The following is a 17,183-nucleotide window of genomic DNA, read 5'->3' as shown; positions in this document are numbered from 1 at the left end:
ATTCAAAAAAAAATCATAAAAAAGAGGTGTAATAAACTTTCAATTCTTTAGCGAAATGGTGAAAGAGTTACAGAAGTAATATTTTTGAGTAATCCAAAAAAAATAGTCACAACTCACAAGAGTAAAAATACTAAATTTATAGTAATTTAGAAATCAATCTAATAACATGAAACTAAGTTCAAGCTGTACAAATCCTATTAGAAGAAAATATTGGATGAGACAAACTGAGAAAGGGTGAGAAAATTTGACAACTATAAAGCTCGTGTAATATTCCCCTTCTGTTCCTTTATTATCCCTATTTACCGAAGTTAGATCCACTGTTAGGAGTCCAAGATGGAACCAAATAAAAGTCTGCAACTTATAATGCCCCACATAATATAAACAATTTGACATATAGATAGGCTGAGGGGCTGTGGGAGAAGGGTAACGATGATTGGCGGTGAGCGAAGGGTGAGGGGCTGAGGGAGAATGGCGACGGCGGGCAGTTATGGAAAGAAGATAAAAACCCTAGTTTTTCAAAAGGGTGAATTACCTGAATGAGTGATTGTGCGTGTACACTGTGATGTGTATATATTCATTTTAGATTAAGATGTAAATGGATAATTGATATTGGATACAATATATATCTATTTTTTATTTTTTAAGTTTTCGGATTCGGATAATCCGATTATCCGATTTTTTCTAAAACTAACATCCGAATCCGAATCCGAATTTTCGGATTATCCGATTTTCGGATATCCGAAATTTCGGATATCCGAAATTTCGGATATCCGAAATTTCGGATATTTCGGATACGGGTTTTCGGATATTTCGGATTCGGTTTCGGATTCAGATTTTTTTGAACACCCCTACCCCCCCCCCCCCCAACTCAAAATATATTTTACTTTTTTTATGAAGAAAGGTGAGTTACCTAAATGATATCTTCTCGGGCAAAGGTGGTTGAGTTTTTCTTATATAAAAATAGGCCGAAGAGTAGGAATGTATCATGAGATTCTTGATGTAAATTTACAATTATATAGTTGTTCATTGTGTGTGGCTGCTTGGTTTTTGAGTTTGACGTTTCTTAATCAACTTTTCCTTTAAAAAAAAAATCAAACACATGAGATGCCATCTAACGTGACTGAATGAGTGATCATACTATTATTATTTCTAAACATGGAAAAAAGTGAGTGACGGTGCCATTTTCAACCATATGAATGAGTGATCATAAAATTCAAAACACAAAGCCGAGTTTGTGGTAGGATGTGGACCCTCTTCTCATGGCTAAAACCCTAAAACTCTGCCTTCTTACCGCATTTATTTAAAATAATATTTTTCTTATATAATAAATACATTTTATCATAAAAGTCATAAAATAATATTTTTCTTATATAATAAATACATTTTATCATAAAAGTCATATCTTCAACTCTGGCATTCCTAAATCCAGATTGACATTACATGTACCCTATTCATTAAGCCTTGCATAGCAGTCATTTTGAGATCTTGAAAAGGCTACAATTGTTCTTTCTTTCTTTTTTCTTTTTAAGTTCACACTATTTCCTCTCTCAAATTCACACCCTTCCAGATTATTATTTTGAGTTTAGGTGAGTGAATATAGAAATTATGAACATGACAATTATCAACAAGTGAAAATGACAAAAAATAAAAACATAAGGGTTACAATGATTAAAAAAATTACTAAACTAGTAAATTTGATCAAACCATGGGAACTAAAATGGCAATGTTCTCTATTTTTTTTTTATTTTACACACTTTATATTATACTCTATATAATAGGGTAAAAATTATTTCAGAACTCTAAATAATTGCATAACTTTCAGAACTCCTAACAAACAATCATTTTATGGATATATTTTTATATTTACACTACTACAAAATGAAGCGTTAGACGGGTTTCAATATTTGCTTTAGACGAGGTTCAAGTAATAACACCGTCTTAAAATCAATAAGTACATAAAATATTCAAGAAAATTCAAGCTAATCCCGTCTTTTACTCAAACCCCGTCTTAGAATACAAGAAACCTTTAGACGGGGTTATCACTAAACCGTGTCAATATACTTTAGAAAAAACCCTAATTCTTAGTCCTCTCTCCCACAACAGCCCTTCATTTCCTTCTCTCTATTCCCTGTGTACTCCACTCGGTTCACCTTCGATCCACTTCTGTCCCATTTTCGTTCCACCCCTTTTGATCGGCGACTCCAATTGCAGCCACCGCCTCCACTCGTAGCCACCACCACTCGCAACCTTCCGATTTTCCGGTGACTCGGTTTCGGTCTGTATGTCATAGATATGGTAAGTTTGACGAACCCTTGCTAAGTTTCCATCGGTTTCTCATATGTTTTTCCAGTGACTTAAGTTAGGTACACGATTGTGGAGATGGTAACCTGTCATTCTGATGGTTGTGGTGGTGTTTTGCGGCGGTTAAGCCGATTGTCGTTAATGTTTTGTTTTAATTGGTTGACTCGGTGTAATTTTATTCGTGTCAGGCAGTCTGACACACGCTTATTTGTCCTGAAAAATTACAATTTTGCCCCCAGTTAAAAATTATAGTGTTTCTATCGTTTTGTTTTTTTTTTTTTGTTTTTTTTTTTTTTTGCAAAATACAGTAGTGTTTTATTTGAACTGGTTGAGTCGATGTAATTTTTTTTAGATCGTGTTATGAGTAGTATGTACAAGTAATCGAAACATAGACGTACATATTATGAGAGATAAATATTCGGCTTAGTAGCCCGCAACACGGACAGGGCAAAAACTAGTTCCTAACACATAACAAAATTGTTCAAATTATTAAGAGTAAACTGCCATTTTGGTCTCTGTGGTTTGGACACTTTTGTCATTTTAGTCCAAATCTCAAACTTTTTAAATCTGGGTCCCTGTGGTTTCACTTTTATTGTCATTTTAATCCAAAAGTTAAATTTGGCCAGATTCCACAACTAAAATCCTGATATTTTGTCTTTATCCTCAGGGGTATTTTAGTCATTGTAGATTTATTATAACTCAATATTGATTAAAAATAATAAAACCCAAAAATCCTTGACCCTGTTTAAAGCCCTCATATCCCTCTTCACCTGTTCAAAAACCCCAATCCAAACCCTAATCAGGCACCTCCATCACCGTAATCAGCCACCACCTCCACCCGTTATGATCAACCCACTTGTGCCTCCACCCAAACCCACACCTGTTCCCCACCCGTTGTGATCATATGGCACTGGTTCGTGCATAAAGAAGCTGAAAGAGAAGGATCTGCTTATGAGTATTGCTGGAGGATTTTTCTTTCTGCCCAAACACTACAATGTGAAGGGAGATTATTATTCGGTCGTGAAAGCAAAAAGTCAATCGAGTCAAACAACAAAGATACAATCACAAGAGATGGGGCAAACCCGAAAGGCTTGCTGCAAACTCTGTTGATGCGGGCAGGCCACACTCCACCAAAATACAAAACAAAGCATCTAAAAACAAATGAGTTCACAGCATTACTCGAGTTTAAAGGAATGCAGTTTGTAGGAAAACCGAAAAGAAACAAACAACTTGCTGAGAGGGATGTTGTTGTGGAGGCGTTAGGCTGGTTGACTCACACTTGTGGGTCAAACAAACAACAAGATGATGATAATTCCCCACCTGATCTAACCGACAACATGCTTAAGCTTTTGAGTACGCGCAGAAAATCAAAATCTCGTTCCGACCGAGGGTAAATTTTTCCTTTAGCAGGATGCGCAATGTACACAGTTGAGAGCACGGTGTGGGTTTGGGTGGAGGCAGAAGTGGGTTGATCACAACGGGTGGAGGTGTTGGCTGATTACGGTGATGGAGGTGGCCAATTAGGGTTTGGATTGGGGTTTTTGAACAGGTGAAGAGGGAGATAAGCGTTTTAAATAGGGTCAAAGATTTTTGGGTTTTATTATTTTTAATCAATATTGAGTTATAATAAATCTACAATGACTAAAATACTCCTGAGGATAAAGACAAAATATCAGGATTTTAGTTGGGGAATCTGGACAAATTTAACTTTTGGACTAAAATGGATAAAAGTGAAACCACAGGGACCCAGATTTAAAAAGTTTGAGATTTGGACTAAAATGGCAAAAGTGTCCAAACCACAGTGACTGAAATGGTAGTTTACTCAATTATTAAATTTGATTTTATTATGTCTTATCTTTTATCTACAACCAACAATTTTTGCAAACTATTTGGTAGCATGTTCAAAGTTATAAAAATAAAACCAAGTTATACATATTTAACGTTTTAACCTATGTAATACACACGATTTTTAACCTAGTTTTATAAATATTTATTAATGCGCAATGCACAAAGAGTTTAACAAAAGTTGAGATGATTTCCGTTTTATCTGTTTATTATTTAAAAAAGAGTAAAATGCACGGATAGTCCCTGTGGTTTGGTGAAATTTCACCTTTAGTCCCCAACTTTTCAAAATTACACTCTTAGTCCCTGTGGTTTGACAAGTTGTTACTCGGATAGTCCCCAAAGCGGATGGAGGTTAGTTTTTCTTGTTAAGTGGGTGTGAAATGACAAGGACTATCTGCGTAATAACTTGTCAAACCACAGGGACTATCCGAGTAACAACTTGTCAAACCACAGGGACTATCCGAGTAACCTTCATCCGCTTTAGGGAGTATCCGAGTAACAACTTGTCAAACCATAAGGACTAAAAGTGTAATTCTGAAAAGTTTGGGACTAAAGGTGAAATTTCACCAAACCACAGGGACTATCCGTGCATTTTACTCTTTAAAAAAAATGTGGGTTTACGTCAAACTTTTTTTACTGAATAGGTATTTTTACTTATTAATGTTTTTTTGTTGAATAGGTATTTTACTTATTAACGTAACACTATGCTTAGATGAGGGTGGGTTTCCCTGGAGGAGCATATGGTTGGGACTGAGTCACACTCGAGTGGTGAGCTGTAATGTGTGATTAGACTCGTTTACAGCTAAGCACAATCACAAATTATACCTCCCTTCTACCACAAGCTTTCTCATTTGATAAAGTATAAATATCACCAAGATAAAAACTAGTTTCTAAATGTATTTATTTATACGCTATAATGTAATGTAATGTTAGAAAAATGTATTCTCTAGCAATGTATTTTTACCCCACTTGTTATTTTATTCACACAAACTTCTCTATTGATTTTCATGGTGTAATTTTACATTTTAATTACCTCTGTAATTTTCTTTGGGTGACGCTTCTAGCTTCTTAGAGCATTCACATCCAATCCATCAAATTATACATACATTCCACTAAAAAACAACTCCTATATCAATATATTTTCACTAAAAACAAATACTTTTTCTCTCTCCTTTTCAATTAAATAATATTATCATTACATTTTTCTCTCTCTTTTACTCACAACCACTTTCAATATATATTAAAAAAATTATAGTGGGTGAACAGTGTCCCCTCAAATATACAGATGAACAGTAACATTTTCTCTCTCCTCCACTCACAACCACTTTTTATACCCTTTATAATATAAAAACTCCCCCTCACATGTTTTGATGGATAGAATGTGAATGCTCTTAAAGCTTAAGTGTTGTTAATAAAATAGTTGTCGTTTAAAACTTATCATTTTTAGTCGAATAATTGTAATTATAAAGGGGGTCATTGGTCAGGGTGGGCAGGGAAATGTTTTCCAGGTTAAAAAAGGAATAATGGATTTTAATAATCCAAACTTTCACTCATTGGACGGCAACGGACCCAACTTCAAAAATAACCGGTGGTGGTCCCAACTTTTCGTATATTGTAAACCAATGGACTTTTATTAAAAAAACCTTAATTTCTTTTTGTCTCCTTATCCTTTTCGGTTTAGTAAAGGTCCATTGGTTTACATTATACGAAAAAGTTGCCGAAAAGGATAAGGAGACAAAAAGAAATTAAGGTTTTCATTAGTAAAAGTCCATTGGTTTACAATATACGAAAAGTTGGGACCACCACCGGTTATTTTTGAAGTTGGGACCGTTGCCGGCCAATGGGTGAAAGTTTGGATTATTAAAATCCATTTTTCCATAAAAAAATGAATAAGAAATTTTAGTTAACAATAATCATAATATACTAAAATTACGTATCATATGTAACACATATACCAAGTAACCTTGTGTTTGCGAAGTCGGTTGATGGAACCTGGGTATAACCTGGTTTGTCGGGATGCACTGGTAATATCAGATTTTTTGGCGGTTCATAAACTAAACATGTACCCTAATTAATCCAGGGTCTATCGTACCACGGTACCAGTGATGTGATGTCTCTGGTAACCTATTTAACCGGTTATACCGATCGATTTGAACCTGTTTTTAAACATTGCTTTCCCGATGGGACTTTCGGAGTAAACTCCGTCCACCCTCAAAGTAGATACTCTAAATTGATACACGTATATTGAGTTACGAGGTAGACGAAAGATATTTTTGTAGACAACTAAGTATAAATAATAAATACATGATTCAGATACACGAGTATATTGAGTTACGAGGTAGATGGAAAGGATAATTTTACAAATACACGAGTTTAAATTCGGCTCTCATAAAATTTATTGGAATATTGGATTTTAATAATCTCAACTATTTGTCGTTGTCCGCCAACAATCTCAACTTCAAAAATAACCACTAATAGTCCCAACTATTAACATATTTGCCTCCAATGGACCCTGACTAACAGAACCCTAACACCGTTAATCTCCGGTCGCCGGAAAAACGTTTTTGGTCGGAAAACTCATTTTTTGCCGGAAAACTCAACATTTTCGTCCAAAACTCTTTGTAACCTTATTGCGGATCTTTAGGAACATTTTTCTTTATGATCATGTGTGTTAATTTGTTTTAACATGATTATATAAGATTAATAGATCATCTAATAACTATTTTCGTAAATATCTCTTTACTAAACAACCATCACCCATTAATAAAATCTTTTAATTTTTTTTGAACGACGACTCAATGATATAAATAAACCAACTAGTTTGTAATTAAGCCGGAAAAAAGGAAAAAGTACATAATCATTATCGGGTTTTTAGCCACTCTGTGAAGTTTAATTTAACCTTACGACATCTACGAGAGAACCACAAGAACGGGTAATGAACAAAATAATCAAATATGGTGTCTTTTCCATTCTGTTTCCCAAATAGCGTATCGTTTCTTAATCTTCACAAGACCCACCAAGTAATCATGATGATAGCTTCCCCCAAAATCTTTCTCTATTTAGAAAAAAAAAGTCAGCTCAACCCACACGATAGGGAAAACCATGTTAATGATAACATCGCAAGTGTTGTTAGCGACTTCACAAGCCCTAAACAAATGCGACCACCTTTAGCCACAAAAGAACAAACGTGCATAAACCGATAAACATTCATTCCTCGATAATAACTCAAAAGTGTATTGTTAGTTATATATGTATGTATACTTTGTCAAAATAAAATGAATTTTTGGTTTAATTGACGTGAAAATACGCTTTCTTTGATTTTTCTAATTCGATACTATAAGACCATATGTTATGTTACGTGAAGTCGTAAACGTGAGAGAAGGGAAGCCATGTATGCATCACCATCACATAAATGTTGTGTCACACACAAGTCAGTGGGCCATAGAGGGCTCATCGTGACCATTCTCACACTCGTGATGCAAGTTCTTTCAACCCAATTAAAGACTGAGCCTGTCATGAAATCCTTCCACCTAGTCAAAGAAACCATTCCACTCATCTTTCACCTTTCACTAACCATAACACATGTAAAGTGATAATGAGCGTCTGTTCATTCTCCATCACACGTGTAAGTAACAAACTTTTCACTGTAATTGTCACGCCCTTGATCTAACTTAGTCGTCATACCTTGTTTTGTCTTATTTTAAAGGAGTATTGAATTTTAATAATCCTAACTATTCGTCGTTCGTCGCCAACAGTCCCAACTTTAAAAATAACCACTAGCAGTCTCAACTATTAACATATTGGCCTTCAATGGAACCTGATTAGAATAACCCTAACGACGTTAGTCTCCGGTCACCAGAAAACGTTTTTGGCCGGAAAAAGTTTCCTAAAGGTCCGATCTAATGTTATAAAGAGGTTTGGGATGAAAATGTTGAGTTTTCCGGCCAAAAAGTTGAGTTTTTTGGCGACGTCAATAATTTGGGCTATTACTAGAAAATGGTTCCTAAAGGTCCGTAATATGGTTACCATGAGGTTTGGGACGAAAATGTTAAGTTTCCGGCCAAAAAAAAAATCTGGCCAAAACCGTTTTTCGGCGACCGAAAACTAACAGTGTTAGTGTTCTGTTAGTCAGGGTCCATTTGCGGCCAATATGTTGATAGTTGAGACTGCAATGATTATTTTTGAAGTTGGAACTGTTGGCGGCTAACAAAAATAGGTGTGATTATGATGTCACGAATAAATCCAATATTCCTATTTAAAATAGATGATGTCACGAAGAAGTTGTTTCGCATAAAGTGTAAGCATCAACTATTATATTAAAAGAGATTTATTATATAAAAATATATACAAATTACATCAACATATATTAAACTTTACACTAATTATTATTTTATGTCTCAACTTCAAATTGCATATTCATGTATCAAAATTTTAAATTCATTATTATATGTATTCAATAACCTTTCATTGTGAATCGGTGATTTTTATTGATTTGATGGTCATATAAGTCGATTTATTTTTTTTCATCTGGTTACATGTGTTAAAAGATCTAAATACGTTGAAAAGCAAGCTTTAAAATCTAGTAAATATACTAGTAGAGGTCGGTTAACGTACAAATAGGGGCGGACTTACATGTAGCCCAAGGTGGGCGGGCGTACCCCCAGGAAAAAAAATTTAGTGCTATTTTCCGTTGAAAATTCCGTCTGCACCCCTTAGATTTTTTCGTCCGCACCCCTTGGAATTTTTCGTCCACACACCTTAGGTAAAAAAATGTTTTCGATTTATATTTTAAATTTTTTTCGTAAACTCTAATTAAAAAAACTACCTAAATTATATAAACTTATACTACCCAACTTAACCCAAATACCCAATACCTTAACCTACTATTTCATTAAACATAATTAGCCCACTAATTACTAGCCCATTAACCAAACTCAACCTAAGTTAAAACTATAATAATTAAAATAAGCCCAACAGTCCCTTAGAATTCCTCCCGCCCTCCCTCTCTTGGGTCGTCTCCTACCAGCGATCATCGAACACAACAGCAACCACAACAGCACGTCATCAGCAGCCGCGAACCACCGCCGTCCGACACCAAAGGGTAACAAAATTCTTAAATAGGTTTGAAATTCCATGTGTTTCGATGTTGTTTATGGTTGTTTAGATGATTTTTAAGGTGATTATGTTGTTTAGATGATTTTTAGGGTGATTACACACGATTTCTAGGGTTGAAAATTGAAATTAAAACATTATGTTATGGAGCGATAAACTTATGCATCAATTTGTTTGTGATAGAAACCATGAGTAGGGACGTTATGGCACAATTTCTTTTGTTTTACATGACCGACCCGAACCGACCCGATACGAACCGATTTTTTACTTATATACCTAGGGGCCTAAAAGTTTTAAAAATGTTTCGCACCCTCATGGAAAAATTCCTGGGTCCGCCACTGCGTACAAAATGGTTTAACGTACATTGCGTACGTGATGCATTATCAACATGCGAATACGTGTTATAACATGCGAATTTGGTTCCAAAATACCACATGTGAATTTGTAGTTTCATGTCTACATGCGATTCCCTTTAATATATATAACATGCGATTTCATCAACCATACATTCACTTTCATATATAACATGTGACTTCATACATACACACATATGCGATTTCCAGTTTTTTTTTTATAATATAACGTGCGATTTTGCCATCACATACGTAATATACGTTAAGGCCAGTTGTACAATATATTTTTAGATACATTTTAATATGGTTTGTCTTTAAAAAAATATGACCAAAATATGCATTTAATGAAAACAAAGGCCATTTGGCATGCATATCTGTATCAGTGTATGGTGTTCATTCTTTAAAATAAAAATGTATTATTGAAATATTACATGAAGGTGTAAATCTTTTTTTTTGTCTAGAAAATAACATTTATTTTTGTGGAAACAAAATAAATATAAACAATCTAAAGCTAAAGCTAGGAAAATATCAATTGATTTTAAAGCTCTCTTCAATTTATAGGATTATAATATTAATATTCTTCTGAAATAAACCAAAATAAAAAACTTTGAGTACTTTTCAAGTTTTCTTCCCTAGAAAAGAATTATATATCTTTTCACACAATGTATTTATGTATGGTTGTAAGTGTGCATGATTTGCTTTTTGGATGTCTTTTTTTTTTTTTTTAACAAAATAAACCTAAAGTTTTATTAAAATTTCAGCATCTTATTGAGGGAGGTATTTTATTTGTGGTTTATATAAAAATGTATAAAGGTAAATCCAACCATGATTATTCTCTCCCACTGTCTTTTAACTGTTTTTCATATTACAATCCACTCCTTAATCTACTAAGTTAGTCCAGTTCTTACCCCTCAAGTATTAGCTCGATCTTTTCTTTCTTTCTATTTACATATTACAATTTACACATGGCAAATGTGCACTTTTTTATGGATGCGATCAAGGGTATAGCTTTATGGGAGCGGGAGGGGGCGGCCGACTCTCCGAACTTTTCACTCAGTAGTGGAGAGTATGTAGTTTTTATACAGAAATTTTTGGGTATATACGTTTTTGACCCCTCGGTTTTATAATTTTTTTTTGATATATACGTCTTCTACCCACGGTCGAAAATCTCAAACTTCGCCATTGGATGCGATATATTTATATGCCTTATTACACTTTCAAAATGTGTGATTTCTGGCCTAATACCCCTTCCAACAAACATTATTCAACATAGTCGAATACAACCATCGTGATTGCTCGACATGTGTTTGAAAAATACGTAATGCATCGTGTGCGAAGTGCAAAGTATCACACATAATACCCATGGTCATGATACACGTTTGAAAAAAAATGAGAGATCTCTTAGTTATGAATAAGAAAGTAATTAGCCTTAGAAATCTTTTAGTTAGAAGCCTTCAAGGACTTTTAATGAATAAGAAAGTAATTAGCCTTAGAAATCTTTTAGTTAGAAGCCTTCAAGGACTTTTAGATTTCCGCTTGTGGCAATTTCTATGTTCTTTGAAATTTTTAGACTAGACTCAAATTTTAATCTAGTTTTTTTTTTCTTTTTAATTACTAACATGGGTACTTATCTATATATATTGATAATTGTTATAGCTATATAATTATTTCTTAAACCAAGGAAAACAATATAAACTAGAGTCAACATGATCCATGTCCACGTTGCTTCTTGTATGCTAATTGAGAAAATGGTACAAAATGGAATGAGAATACTAATAAAAAAAAGTCGACACTTGAATGACTATGAATACCATTCCACTTGTCCTTTTGTTTTATTTGTATTATTTATTATTTATTATGATGATATGAATAAAGGTTATATTATTATATTAATACTGAGATGAGAATGGTATATATGTTCTTTATTTTGTATACTACTTATTAACTCTAAACACATTGATATTTTATCATTTTAGATATAATCATATCTTCAATGCCACACAAAATAATTATATAAAGCTACTTTATAAAAAAAATATAAATAGAAAAGAACATATGATTAGAAGTAGATAGTGTATAATCCGAGTTTTTAAGTAAAGTAAATTCTAAAAAATTCTTTGATATAAAAAAAATATAAATAGAAAAGAACATATGATTAGAGGTAGATAGTGTATAATCCGAGTTTTTAAGTAAAGTAAATTCTAAAAAATTCTTTGATAATAATTAAAAAACCTAATAAAAGTTCGCCTATGTATTTATATATGATTTCACCATTTCAAATTAACTACATTTATCATGTATATTCTTATTTAGTTCACACTTACGATTTTGAATCTAGTTAAATCTCATTTTGCTTTTGCAAAATCATACCCACTAAAAATCACAAAAGATGTATACATTATAGCTCTATCCTAGATGATAGAGATGTTTCTTTTAGAGACACCCAGTTTCAAAAACTCTACGTAAAACTTAAACGATATAGATAATACCGTAAAAAATAACACATTTTTTTGTTTAGTGTGTAAAAAGTTTCTCGAACAAAATTTTTGATATAACAAAGTTTCTCAAAGTCATGTGGAAAGTGTTGGATACCTTTTCTATTCTATAAAATGATATAAATTTGTATATAAAATGATAAAAGTTGATGATATAGTGGTGTTCCACTTTAGCAAATGTAAAAATTCGCATACACAACTCCCATAGTTAAAGATCGACATTAATCCTTGATTTCATAATTATATGCATGTATTTTAGATAAGTTTAAGGTAATATATCAAAATTGAGTTAAAAGATTTTTATTTTTATTTTTTTATAAATAGTCCGAAAATATGTTTCTTTCAATGATATTAAGCCGGACTCAGATTTTGGGTTTTTGATTTCATTATAATATTGTATTTTCCACCATAACTTCAAGCATTACAATTTTACAAACACAAAAATATTGAAATATTCAAATAATAAAACAAGTTAGAGTTGACATTTTATTTGTGATAAATTCAGCTCATACTCTTCATTTATCGCTAATTAAATAACTTAAGTGACATTTTTGAAGATTAAAGATTCAACCACTCATATTTAACTAGTTGACCTAAATACTAAATAGGGTTAAATGGAATGAAGGCTAGACTAAAAGCAAGCTTGGATGGTTATACCTTTGGAAGATAAAATCGGAAATGAGGTCCACTTGAACGTGAAAGGAGTAATCTTTGAGGGTACACGACAATTGAATGACCACTTGAAAGAATTAGTAATTAGGTATTTAAGTTGGTAGATGTGAAAGATGAGGTTGGAAATGATGTAAATTAAGTAATAGTACTATTAAATATAAAATAGAATGGAAGAGTTAAACCGACAAACATATATGCTATGATAACTTATATATGCTATGATAACTTGTACATTGGATTTGGTATTGTTAGTGTCGTGCTTTCTATTCATGACCATTGACGATGTATAAATCATCTCAATAACATGATACCAAAATGACACTTAACTCAATTGTATATTAGTGTGTTAAATGGTGATTTTTCTCTAGAGGTTAAGGATTCAACTCCAACTAAGTTAGATTAGTGTGTGAGTTGTTATAGAAAATGTAATGTATGTAACACTTGTTTTCTATAAAAATGTGGTTGTGATATAGAAACATGATAAGGTGACTAGAGAGACTGAGAGAGGTGACATATATGTATAGTATTAATGCTTTTTTATGATGCCAGATATATATTTTAACATGTGTTTCTGATATCAAACGGTACAAATTATTAACACTTATTGTATGACATTTTGTTTATGATCATTTATTTATGTATTCAGAAATAAGTAATGGGCGTGGAGTTAAACATGGCTTGGTGCTTGTTATACATATGTTTATGAAATTAAATATAAAATTTAACGCTTGAATTGTTATAATAATTTAGATTCAAAACTAGTTTTACCAATTAGTCAATTGGTATAAAAAAAAAAACCACTGTCTCGATAGAAAAAACTAAGTTTAAGTCATGATTCATTTCATGCCGTGACCTCCTATAAAGCATCAGTATTCGTAGCCTCGTAGGGATGGTAATGAGTCGGGTACGGCTAATCACAGTCCCATATCTGGTTGTAAAATCTTATTTCATATATGGCCCATTACCAGTCTGATATTTTCCAAGTATTTACCCGTGAGATATCAGACATACCTGCTTGTATCGAGTATACCCGTTGAGATTTTCATGTGTATACTGGGATTTTTATGCGTGTGTATATATAACTTTTCTTTATAATTTTATGTTTTTAAAATCTATACATTATTATTTTAAATTATAATATATAACATACATACATATCATCATCATAGTAATATTTGAAATATTTAAAAATGTAAATATGCTATAATATTAATCTCAAAAAATAATTTTGTGTTTCGTTAAATAGAATATTAATAATTTCATCAAAATATAAATTTTAAACGAAAACTTTATATTTCAAGTAGTGAAGTATATGAATGAAACATTACTAAACAATATTAAGAGAAAATAAAAATAAAAGTCAAATGATTTTGGTAATATGTTTCGGGCAAATAGGTATATAGTTTCGGGTAAACGGGTTAAGTATCACCTAATCACAAATCCGCGAAATATTTTTTTCCTAATCATATACCTGGTCCCTTACCCGTCCCGAATGCTTCGGGTTTCAAGTATACCCATTGGGCTTGGGTTTTTCAGTTATCCCTTAATATATGCTGATCTGACATGCATGCTAATAGTGAGCGTAGCTGAGTGAGTTCTAGTTTTTGGTTAAAAGCAACAAACAATCATTTTAATAAACATGTAGAGATAGATTTAACGTAACCATACATTATATCATACACATCAATCATCAATTATCAATACTAAACACATACGGTTGTGAAAGTGAACTTCACCATCAACTACTTAGCACAAGCCAAAGAGACTTACACTGGTATAAGACTCCATGTCTGTTACGTTGTCGCACTCATAGGACCGATCAATACGTTTCCATCAAGCATCAAATCGTTGAACGTCAATAATTAATCATTTAACCTATAAACATTAACTCGATATTAAAAACATAAAATCAAGCAATAACACGTAATAGCTAGCACTATTTTATAAGAGCAGCTAAGATAGCATGCATATTAGCCCAAAAATGTAAAAAGAATGACATTTAAAACTCACCTAAAAGTATAGCTATGAATTCGATAACATGCAACGTTGGCCTTCTCTATACCCCTGGTAAATCAAGTCAAATCCTAGTAAGGGTCACGTGTGAAAAGGGTCAACCACACAAATTAAGAATAGTTTGACATTCTACGAGTACTGTAAGTATTCGCAAGGACTTGAGCATTGTGAGTACTTCAAGTATTCATAATATAGTGCGTTCACGAGAACTCAAAAGCTCATATCCTGTTAATCGATTACTTTCATTTGCGCCTTCCTATCCATTTGCGAGTTACATATCATTTGTGCATACTATGAGTTCATACAACTCTAAAATTCAAGCATACTTCGTACACCGAGTATTTGGCCATATGCGAAGACTTTAAATACTCACAAATTATGGGTAATAAGAACTATAAACGCATACCTCAAGTACTCGCAAATTCGGGATTTGCAAGATCTTACCTGTTGAAACCCAAACAACGGCGGCTCCTCGGATCTGAACTTGTTTCATGTCTAGATCAAAACTTTTTTACATTAAAATGCATTAAACTTCATATAACATCATTACATGCATAAACCATCAACAACATTCAACTTTTTATGTGAATCTTACCTTAAAACTGAAAAAAAAACAAGACCCGAACTTCAAACCTTCAATACTAACTTCTATTCTGACCCTTTGATTCTCAGACTCAATCAATAGCAGTGTGGATACGTTTCCATGTCGCTTCCCTTCAATCTTTGTCAAGATCTAGCTCCCAAACGATGAAATGATGAAGAACGAATGGAAATCCTTCCCTATTCAGGGTTTCATGCACATAATTACCTCTTTGCCTTCATGGGCTTGCCTTAAACCTTTCCCTTGAGAATTTAAGTCCATATTGCCATCTTATATTCACCAATTCTATCAATCATATTTTATTTCATTTAATCATTAAAACTTGGGGTTTTACAATAAGAGAATGAAATCAGAGTTGTAAAGCTACGTATAAGTAATCTCATTTAATCATTTAAATTCGGTTTTAATGTGTCACTTTGGTGCCTCTATCGTTAACATCAATTCTCCAACTTCTTTTGACGTCTAATGTTGTTATAGCCGATTTACTTTGTTGATATAATTTTTCAAATATTTATTAGAGTAATTAATCAAATCATAATCCCCATTGATCTGTCAACAATATATCCGACAAAGGTTGCATGCTAGAAGTAGCTCCCTCGGTATAATACAGATGGAACCTTTCTCTTCCATATAAAATGCTCAATTGTCAGAAGTGAAATGGTTGGCTATGAGATGTTTTTGGTATTTTTAATCTTATACTCAATTCTAAAACCATGTCTAATATTTGGTCTCATACGTCTTGAGTCCCTGTTACTCAACACCCATCAAATTTGTAGTTATACCCACATGTATTGGGTATATTCGTTTATGTTCTTTTGTTGTAAAAGTTAGCCTGCTAAGACGATAATTGTTTGATACACCATCATTAACTTACCTCAAAACCCGACTTAAAATATAAATATTTAACTACACTTTTAACAATTCTATAAAAAATAATCTCAAGTTTCTAACAAGAGTAACATATTATTTTTTTAAACTTTATAAGAATAAATATTTTTTAATATATTCGATTTGTGATGTAGGTAAATAGGTTTGGGGTAATCGAACACATATCACATAATTACATACTCGTTCCATACCACTTTTTTTGAAAACTAGTCTCATACTCTGTCTCATATCGAAATCATTGTCCGATTAGACATCTTAATGTTTCAAGTTGTATGTTTTCCAGTCGCGTTCGGGTTCATTTACCATCCACATATGATCGGATTGAAATAAGACATGTTGTTATTAGGCTAACCTACGATGCTACATCCTCAAATTTGATCGATTGTTACTAAGAGGGATATACGTGACGGTTATCCTGCGATGGCGGTGAGAAGAAAGTTAATGAATTCAACGAGCGATTGACTTTCAAATTGTTGTTTACGAGTGAAAAGAGATGCCTACATTCCTTTTAAACAACTTTAACACTATACATACAATTAAAAATAACCTAAACTTGTATTGGTATATATATAAGTAAAAAAAAAAAAACTTGAAATAAGTTGTGATACCAAGTTAAAATTAACTTAAAAATCAAAATTTTATTTTAACATGTGTTTTACATAGTGAAAACTTTTAAGCTTAGATCTAAAAGATTCACACATGAGATATTAAAACCAGACTATCTATCAAACCCTTGCCACTAGGCCGACCATAAGAGTAGGTTGGTTCACTTCCATTCATCAACCATTTTAAAAACCTAAACCTTTAAAACAAAACACAATATTCTTGATATTAATAGACTAAAAATGCACAAACATGATAATAAAGGGACCAAAATAAAAGTTTCCATTTACATACTAAAAG

This window comes from Helianthus annuus, chromosome 13, assembly GCF_002127325.2.
Source record: "Helianthus annuus cultivar XRQ/B chromosome 13, HanXRQr2.0-SUNRISE, whole genome shotgun sequence".
NCBI lineage: Eukaryota > Viridiplantae > Streptophyta > Magnoliopsida > Asterales > Asteraceae > Helianthus > Helianthus annuus.
Note: the sequence above shows the minus strand (reverse complement) of the source record.